Genomic DNA, 10,183 nt, shown 5'->3' with positions numbered 1-10,183 from the left:
AGCATAAGATTTGTTTTCTTGTGGAACTAGGATTCACAGATAACACTTTGAAATAGTTCTTAGACTATCCACCTGTGTGTTGTTCAGACCATTTACAAGGATTTTGTTTCTCTCGATCGTAAAAATGGTGTACAAGGAGACTTGCGGGGCGTGTTAGCTGCTAATGCACGTTATTCAGTGAACAGATCTGCTTTCAGTGGTAAATTCGTAACTCCGCTGCGGCTGATGAGGTTAAGTAGTTTGAAATGCCCATTAATATAATTATAATCTATTTTTGCTGGCTGGCACCAGGGACACTGAATATTATTGGCCATTCTACAAACCTATGCAGCGCATAATATCAATGCATGGAATAGAAACGAATAAAAGATTTATTATGAGGACTGTCTGATGATTTTTGTGAAAGTATGTTTTGTTCTACTGAAAGGAATTCAATCTCGTGAATCGGTTTGCATTAAAAACAACTAAACAATTGCCATGTAAGTTTATTGGAGTAGAAATGAACGTTAAAAGTCAATGAAACAGCAGCTGCAGCGGAACGGAACTGTTATGTGTTTGTGCTCCTTCTCTTATGGCCTGAATTTCAGTGTATCGAGAAATCCTGTATTCCTTGGTTCCCAACGCTTTCGGCATTCGATGTGGAGTTGGGTGCAGCATACCGAATATGTATGCTTGTATACTTTCTTCCTTAATAGGGAAACAACAAAATATAAAAATTTCGGGCTCGTCCGGGATTTGAACCCGGGACCTCTCGCACCCTAAGCGAGAATCATACCCCTAGACCAACGAGCCATGCTGAGAACATGTTCGTGTGCGCTATAGAAACTGCAGAAAGCGTGACCCACTTCCGTGCAACAGGCGGCACGCTACTGCTGCTGCTGGTACTGCTGCGGTCGCCAACACTGGCTGCCAGCTCAGCTGCGACGGGCGACGCTGCTGAGATATGCCGTGCTGAGTCTGGCTGTCCCTACTTCAGAAAAGCGGGAAGTAACTGAGAGAGCAGTGAAAGCCAGTCAAGAAAAGAATTTATAATCTATGGTGTGTGCCCAAATCAATTGAATCGTTTGTTTCGTACTACTTCTTCCTATTCGTTATGTTTTCCTTACATCTTTCGGATCGTCAAGGTATTTATCCTCGCACATCGTGCGCCTCCATGCCTGCGATCGGCAGCGACATAACTATTGCCCTGGACAGGGACCTGAACACTTGCCGAAGGTGGTCGCCTCGTCGTGTGTACACCCTGCATACAGGGAGGAGCGTAGCAATAATGTACACTTCGGTATTCTTACAACTGGAGCTCCACTAAACGCTACACGTTGACACTTATTCAAATATGTGTGGTTTCCTAATGGACCAAACTGCTGAAGTCATCGGTCCCTAGACTTACACACTACCTACACAGTCTTGTACTAAGAACAACACCCACACCCATGCTCGAGGGAGGACTCGAACTTCCGGCGGAAAGGGCTGAGCATTCCGTGCGGCAACAATATTTATTCACTTTTTTTTCGTCTGGGAAAAAAAGAACTGACCTGACGCTTTCATTGCCATTAGTTTACGTTAAAATTAATGCACTGTACAGTTTTGGAGCCTACGTTGTCTCATTCGCAGAGCACTCGTTTATTTTGGTACGTGTTAAAACCAAATGTCATAAACAAAATAATTTTTCTGATAGTTCATTTATGCGGGACGAAAGCTGTGAAGTTTTCGAAAAGTTAGATTTTTTAATATTTCGTAATTTACAACATTTATCCATATCTGAAGAAATAAGACAATAAGCTGATTTTTATTAAATAATTCTTCGTTCGGACCAATTTCCGGAACAACTACCTTTTAAAGTCAGTGTAAAAATATATTCTAACAAAGTAACTTTGTACGATAGATCAACAGGTAAAACGTCACATCCAAGCTAACAATTGGTCAAAAAAATTTACATCACAATCACATGGTTTCTGCACATTTGATCATTTTGAGCGTCTTCCTCTCGCAAAACGCATCAAATGGGCAGAAAAGTTTTTATGTAAATGTTCTTCACCGAGGCAATTAGTTTGGCTGTGACGTTTTAAGTTTTAACCTAACCGACTAAGATTTGTTTTAACGTCTACTTGAATGGTATTTTTTCCGAAACCAGTCGTCAATAAAGCGTTCTTAACGAAACTCAGTTTCTTCAAAGTTATAATATATCAGTGCTGTGGACAACGTTATATATTCTTTTTTCTTCTGTGTCGAAGCGTTTTCCCTAGAAATACATCACAAAGTTTCGACGTGATGCTTTTTACACGGCTCTACCCGGGCCACGACGTTTGTTTGGGGGAAGAGACCAAACAGGTAGGTCATCGGTCTCATTGGATTAGGGAAGGATAGGGAAGGAAGTCGACCTTGCCCTTTCAAAGGAACCATCCCGGCATTTGCCTGAAGTGATTTAGGGAAATTACGGGAAACCTAAATCAGGATGGCCGGACGCGGGATTGAACAGTCGTCCTCCCGAATGCGAGTCCAGTCCAGTAACCTGATCATTGTTAGATCCTTGGGTGTTTTATATTCTTACAGAATAAAAATTGTATTTTGTGAATAATAAAAATTGATTGCGTAAATTCTACGCCTCTATGTAGCCAAAGTGACTGCTTTTGATGCAAGCATAGCTTACACGCAAAAACATGAAAGACTTCGTAATTATTGCAGTTTTGTTTATACTCAACAGAAAGTTCACCATGATGAAAGGCAATCGTTTTATCTTTTTATTGATAATTAGAAAATTGTTAATGGACAACGGAAACATATTTTATATAACTTCGACAACACACTGAATCGATGTTCGATATATTTCTCTTCTGCTTTTCTTTTTCTTTATTTTACCTTTTTGCGAAATTACGTTTTCTAGCGCGACATGACAAACCAAAACTGTTTTCTTTTTTTCTTTTACTACTGCATTCCTCTTTTCCACATTGCGAATCAATAATTCTCGAATGAAACCTGAAGTAAAATTTGATAATTTCTGTTTTGCTATGAATACTGCTTCTTTTTAAGCCGCAGACAGGAGGATAACTATGTAGAACAAAAATGTTCTGTAGATAACGTGGCGCTTCATAAGCCTTACTCTGTTTCTAGACACTTCACTGCTTCCCGTTTCTAGGGGAATCCTGTAAGACAGTGGTGACATAAGTAAAGAAAGAAATCGTTATGAGGTAATGCCTGATAGCTGTGCAACACATCTAACATACAGGTAATCCGGGTACAACCGTAAATGTCCAAAGCTACTAAGAAGACTACCATAGTCTACACATACTTCTAATAGTCGACGATAGACCACAGAATTCTTACAACTCTAGGTGCAGGCATTAACTGAGACTATCACACGATCTAAGCATTACTTATTGTGTGACACTTATCGGCACTGAAGAGCGCTGTTTCTCAGCTGGTGGGTGCGTGGTGCGCATCGTGTTTCTGAAGATCTGTAATAGCCTAGAACAGGGGCCGCCAAATTACGACCCATGGGCCAACACTGGCCCGCAAACACTATCAATCCGGCCCAACGTACCGGCTCAGGCATGTGTAGTATCCGACCCTCCGCGTTTTCTTTTTATTAAAGTCGATCTTTGCTTATCTCGCAGGTCCAATAACGAGTGATTAACACTGAGTAGAACGTGTAAGAAATTGCCTCGCCTAAAGAACGATGTTTCCCATAAACGATCTTTTTAGTGTTATTTTTTAAGTCTTTTAAAACCATTTCAAGAAGCGCTTACCGGTCTCGCTGACCACTATGGTTGAAAGCTGAGTCACACTTTTCCCGTAAACCAAGGCTCTGTAAAGTAGAAGATCCGAGTGCTGCATTTAGTCAGCCGTAACGATCGCAATACGCCTCACGCTGCAAATGCTATCATCCCTAACCACTGACATATAATGTAGTTGAACATTTTGACTGTAATTAATTATATAAGATATCCTGAAATTTACTGTACTAAAGTGATACATATAGCAGAGTTACACAATGAAATTAAGCATTATAATAATAAGTGATTTATGTGACTATAACTTCGCAAATACAGTTGTTTGCAGCTGTCGATAAAGTTTACTAGTTGAAATTATCAGCAGCGATTTCAAAAACTCATCTGTTAGTTTACATCTGTAAAACATTTTTTTATGTTTAATTTTGAAGAAATTTTTTTCCACCGATGTATGTAGTGCGGAAGTCAGAGAAAAGCCACGATTAATGCAACTAATGATACTGTGTGAGCGGAAGACTAGTATAAAATTCAGTTAATGATGGACTGAAACAGCCATCTTCATAAAAATCGCTACATTGCAAATTAACCATTACCATTTGAAGTTCTGGGGTAAGAGTTTTTATAGTGGCGTTAAAAGGATTTTGAAAAATCTTGGTATATTTTGCAGTTGCATCAAAATCTCAAAATCGAGACTCATAATTTATTTTTAAAACATACAAAGTTTCAAAATGCCAAATCTACCGGAATTGGTGTCTCTCATTGCTGACTGAATGTTTGGCGTGCATTGAAATGCGTGAAACATTTTTTGTTGAGGCAAGATTGGAACAAAACAATTTTTGTGTAAGGTATTTAATAAGTGTATAAATCAATCAGCAACTGGTTTAATCCTTATAATTTTAAATTAAGGTTCTTCGTATGTTTAGTTTTTTGTATAAAATAACTTACGTAACCCTTCATTTGTTTTGTAAGGTAACCAGAGGAAATTCCTTTCATTCCAAAAAATTTCGATTGCTGTTCTGAGCTCAAGAAATCACGTCGGAGCCTTTCCATAGCTAAGCAAGCGTGCTGCTATATAATAGAGTAAGCCATTTCTTTAGTCTCTTCAATAAACTCGCGGAACTAACGTTGTGTGAAAGTATGTGATCTTGTATAATTAACAACTGAGATAACGGGCTTTAAAGCATCTTACGTATCCAAGCATTTTCCGCACAAAGACTGTTGATGCGTGATGCAATGTACGATTGTTGGTTTTGATCCAAAGTTATTTTCTACCGCGTTTGGCACAAGAGCAACGACACCTTTGTTTTTTTGCAAACATGTTTTTACCATTTTCAGCGGTAACAAACCTTAAGGTTTTCCTCTGAAGCCTGTTTTATGAACAGCATTTTCTACTTACTTAAAACGTTCTTCTCCCCTGGCCGTTCCGTGAATGGTATGAAAGTGAAGATGCTCTTCGTAAACTTCATAATTTTTATCATTAGAATAAAAACTAACAACTGTGCACTATCTGAAATACCTTTTGGTGCATCCAAAGACAAAGAGAACCATTCTCAGTGTCGATATTACTCATACAACTGAGTTAATTTATTTTCAGCAATATCGTTTACATTTCGAGTCAGTGTAAGCTGACACACTGGTGTTTTTAAATAAATTAGGTTCTCTGCATACTTCTCTTCAGTGCCATCCTTTATTAATTTGCCGTCAGTACACGACGCACGGAAGTAACAAGGCAAGGTATCGTAAAGGAGCGTCACTTGTGGCATTTATTTTCAGCCATTTGCAGGGTGGGCGAGAAGTCTCGTTACCCCTGTTTAGTAATAAATGTTATGCAAATATGTAGCTATGTTATTTCTTATCAGTTGTTTGAATCGATCATTATAATTGTTTACACAGTAGCAGTAGCAGTCGAGTTTTGATTTGAATCCATGGCAACCGTGAGCGGTCATAGTCAAGTTATTGAGGAGCGCTTAGCGAGAACAGTGTGGGTGCACGAATGGCAGTACACTGGGGACACAAATGGGACAGATTATGGAAGCATTGCAGAGCAGATTTAATAAGGCTCCACCCCGAAAGGGGAGACTTCTGAACTGGGAAAGACCTCTTCCGCATTTTGTAGTGCTAAGGACTGGCTGCGGAGTGGAATGAAGAAGACTCGAGAAGAAACATGTACCGGAGTTTGTGTTTCGACTGAATCACCTCCTATGAAGCCGACACTTAAACGTGCTTCGAAACTCGGTATACCGTGGACAACAGTGCGAGATCACATGAAACAAAGACATTCAGCTCAGACATTTTCGACCGACGATCGTAAACTTATCAGATGCAGATCGGATTGAGCTCGGTTTAGAACATCGTACTTTGTTAATTCAATTTACATATGTAGAACCGTGAAAAATTATATTTTCAGATGAATGTGCCATTATCGCAGCTCATGTGCTTGGAAATACTGTCGTTTGGGCCAAAGAGACTCTTTACACAGTCGGGTCAGAAAGAACCCGACTCACGTAATGATAAGGGAAGCGGTAACATCACATTGCTTGGACTGTGCTTCTTTGAACGCACTTTGAATGGTGCAGATTATTTACACATGTTACAAACGCGGTTAATACCTTAGCTTGAGGAATTGGGCCTCACAGAATGCCTGTGGATGTAGCAAGACGGAGCGCCTCCTTACCACTCTCTTGCAGCGTGCGAGTTCGTAAATGAACAGTTTCCAGGACGGTGGACATGTTGTGGTTCACCAGCTCCCTCGAAACGGCCAGAAAGACGTCCTGACCTCACAACACGTAACAACTCGTTATGGAGAGGCATTAAAGCGCATGTATCTTCACGTCGTTATGCTACAAACGAAGAACTCAGCAATGCTGTTAAGTATGCATTTCGCACTATAGTACCGGACATACTCAAAGATTTGTCAAGAAGACCCTGGGTCTACAGAAATGTGTTTACACAAGATGGGGAACATACCAATATATTGGGCACATAATATGCAAGTAAGTACTTGTGCTAACACAAATAAAATCAATTAGTTTTCTATACTAGGGGAATGGGGATTTCTCGCCTACCCTGTACATGAAATATCAGGCCTACAGCTTAAAGTCAAACAATAGGCTTTTCACGGTATGATGACTTCTACAGTGCCACACTGTGTCAGCTCATAAAGATTGGTAGCAGCAGCAGCGGTAGGCGTCACGAAATGTCCTGAATTGTACCAAGGAGTTCCAAGCATTACTGGGTCTCAAGAAAACTTAGACTATAGCTAGGTCTTGGCACTTGGGACTTAGTGGAAGAGCCAGTATGGCCCTTAGGCTAAAATGTTTGGAGACCTCTGGCAGAGAGGAATACTCTCTATGGTGGGGAGGGGGGGGGGGGGGGAGCGGGAAAGGGGGGGGGGCAGTACCGGCGTAGGTGTTGAGGAGATCTGATGTGCTCATTCCTGGTCCATGGTGAATTTGTGGGGCGCTTGGTATCAAATGACGGAGACTGCAATCGTTTACTATCGGACACAGAAGAATATCTGTCTACGAAGATTTTATGATCTCTGTAATCAGGTTATGAACTTTTCTAAACAGAATTGATTCCTTAAGAAGGAATTTATTGACATAGCAGAAAGATACAGCTTATTCGACTGATTTATGTACAGTAAAAATTGAAGAAATGACATGGAAACTGCTTAGAGATAATTTGATGAGAAACAAAATAAATTGTTACTTACCTTGTAAAACAAAAAAGGAAAAGAAAAGTTGTGTCGAGCGCGATTCTATCACTGTCCTCACTCTGATGTATTGTTTGCAATCGAAATTACTTGTAGAGATTTCACAAATAGATTTCTGTAACATGTTAAAAAATGGTTCAAATGGCTCTGAGTACTATGGGACTTAACTTCGGAGGTTATCAGTTCCCTGGAACTTAGAACTACTTAAACCTAACTAACCTAAGGACAACACACATATCCATGCCCGAGGCAGGATTCGAACCTGCACCCGTAGCCGTCGCGCGGTTCCAGACTGAAGCGCCTAGAACCGCTCTGCCACTCTGTCCGGCTAACACGTTCATTCCAGATTGGCTGCTAGTACCTATTCCAAATCCAAAAACTCAAGAATATCGCCATGGGAAATGGTCATCAAATGAAGTGCTAAATTAGAAATTTAAAAGATGGACCTAAAGAACTTTGGTTTCAAAAGTAAAAGTCCAGATTATACGTAGCCTTATAAGCTACAGCAAAGAAGTTTTCCATTGCGTTCCCATCATGATATTTAACCGAAAGAGGATTTAGTGCAGTCAGAAATTTCAAGAGAAAGAAAAGAATAAGGTTGTCAGTAGTGGAACATGGCGATTGGAGATAGGTGGCACTTTTCACCACATGGCTTTTAACAGCTATTCAATAAATTGAGGCCAATGTCGTAAGCAGTTAAATTGGTTGCTAGTGTCTTCCTGTTTGGCAAAGAGACACATCACTATAGAGCGCGAAGCTCAATTACTAATAACTCATCTGCAGGTCGTTTTCAATAGTTACTCAAGTGCAGAATAGAATAAATGAAAATAAGTGTTACGGAACAGATAATATTCATCTCTGAAAGATAGCGAAACATATATCAGTTCTATGGTTCGTCTATGCTCCGCCGAGGTGGGTTTATTAAACCAATACTAAAAATAAGACAAAATTAATCGCTGATGCTAAGTTAAAAGCGAAAGGGGAGAGACAATTTTTCCTATCTTTTCGGCAGAATGCAGGTGCATCACAAAATATATGGGCTTGTCCGGTTTTTTTTTTTTAGCTTCAGACTGTTCTACAATATTCACTGTATTTGTTAGGGGCGGACGTCCCATGAACCCGTTCAGGTTCTTCGTTGGTTCGTTCACTCCGTTTTTTTTTATTACAGAGGACTGAGAACCTTCTGACCGAACACGTGGGCTACCGTGCCGGCTAGAATTTGAACCCGGGACCTACCGCATCCGCAGCGAGAATCATACCCCTAGACGATCGAGCCACTCAAAACTTCGGCTGAGTACAGATAATCACAGGACAAAAACAAACGGCACAGAAAACTGCGGCGGCGTGACATGTTGAACTATTACTTTCCTGTCTTTCACCTCCGTTCACGACCTGCACTGTCTTCTCTTCATATAGTTACGTATGAACTTACCTGACTATGTCTCTGATGATTGTCGTAACGAAGTGTCAAATAAAGGGTGATCCTGTGATGAAGTTAAAAACTTTCAGGGATGACGCAGAAGGGTAAATGTGTCGACGTAGCTGAATGGGGCCCCCGTCCGAGAACGATCGAGTCGAAAGTAAAAAGCGAAAATCGCTCTGGTACCGTGAGGCTCTTCCATTTTCCATTCCTTATTTTGGGAGAAAGTAGTATGAACCAGAACAAGAAAAGAAATCGTGGTAAACATGGCTGCAAGACGCATACCTTTAGAGCCGTGAATTCTTGTTCAGTAGAAGAGATGTGTTCCCCAGCAGCAAAGAAGAACAGAGCATATGTTTACTGAACTGATGTTCTTTTTTCAGTCCATGCTACCACCTCCAAAAATATGGATAGCAAAATCTTGGAGTAGAAAACATAACTTTTCAGAGGTAGAAGAACGTCTTTGACTTATAACTTTTGACTAAGTCGTGGCCAGGTCAGGGTCCGTTTCTGGAAAATGAGTCATTTATCTTTTTCAATCATTCCTGGAATTTTGTAATATCATCACAGAATCACACTGCATAGGATGTCACAAACATTCAGGCTCAAAATTAAATAGATCACGGACGATCCCAAACTGAGTAGTTCGAGATAAGGGGAATAATGGTCAGAAACGAACTTCTGTTTTCTTTTTATGCAAACAAATTTGGCCTACTTGTATTTGTTTATCATCTCTCATGTAACACCGATGATTTTTAGAATTATTGTAATTCCAGGTATTTTATTGAAGTTATTTCAGTTGATACACTGCAGGAGAGCTTCATTTTAGTGCTTAAATTGGGAAGTGTTGATCTCCATCGCCAACTTTCATTGTGCGATGAGGCTGAGCACGTCGAGCGAAAGCAATAATGACGTGATGACGGTTTAAAAGCGTGTCGAAGATTCCTTGTGGCATTTGTGAAGTCCTCAGGCGGAGTGATTCTTGCTGGATAGAAAGATCTTAATTTCTCTGCTGGGGCACTCTGTGGGAAGGACGAGCCCATCCAGAGTTCAGAAACAGTGCTATCTATTTTACAATATTACCACTGGGTCATCTTGGAAAAGGAAGAATTGTTTGGGCAGCGAAAGGTCGCTTCCACTGGAAGCAGAGCCTGGACTCGTTAAAAGTGGATGAATACGGTGGAGAAAGGGGGTAAACCGAGCGAAGGCCCAAGGTGTCCTTACTATAACATATTGTCTTTCCTGCACTCCAGGAACGAAGCTGACAGTCGGCGAAGGCAGCCGGATATGTCACTGTGCTATGGCCGCCCCAGGGCGGTAGCT

At 40.6% G+C, this 10,183-nt stretch overlaps 1 non-coding gene across 1 annotated transcript; it reads right to left on the bottom strand.

The window, feature by feature from the left end:
- Positions 1-720: 720 nt before the first annotated feature.
- Trnap-agg (transfer RNA proline (anticodon AGG)) lies at positions 721-792 on the bottom strand. The gene has a single exon. It is a non-coding gene; the product is annotated as a tRNA-Pro (tRNA).
- Positions 793-10,183: the final 9,391 nt, after the last annotated feature.

The sequence above is a fragment of the Schistocerca gregaria genome, chromosome 2, assembly GCF_023897955.1.
Source record: "Schistocerca gregaria isolate iqSchGreg1 chromosome 2, iqSchGreg1.2, whole genome shotgun sequence".
In the NCBI taxonomy this organism is placed as follows: domain Eukaryota; kingdom Metazoa; phylum Arthropoda; class Insecta; order Orthoptera; family Acrididae; genus Schistocerca; species Schistocerca gregaria.
The sequence above is the reverse complement of the archived record's forward strand: the minus strand, read 5'-3'. Positions and strand labels throughout refer to the sequence as shown.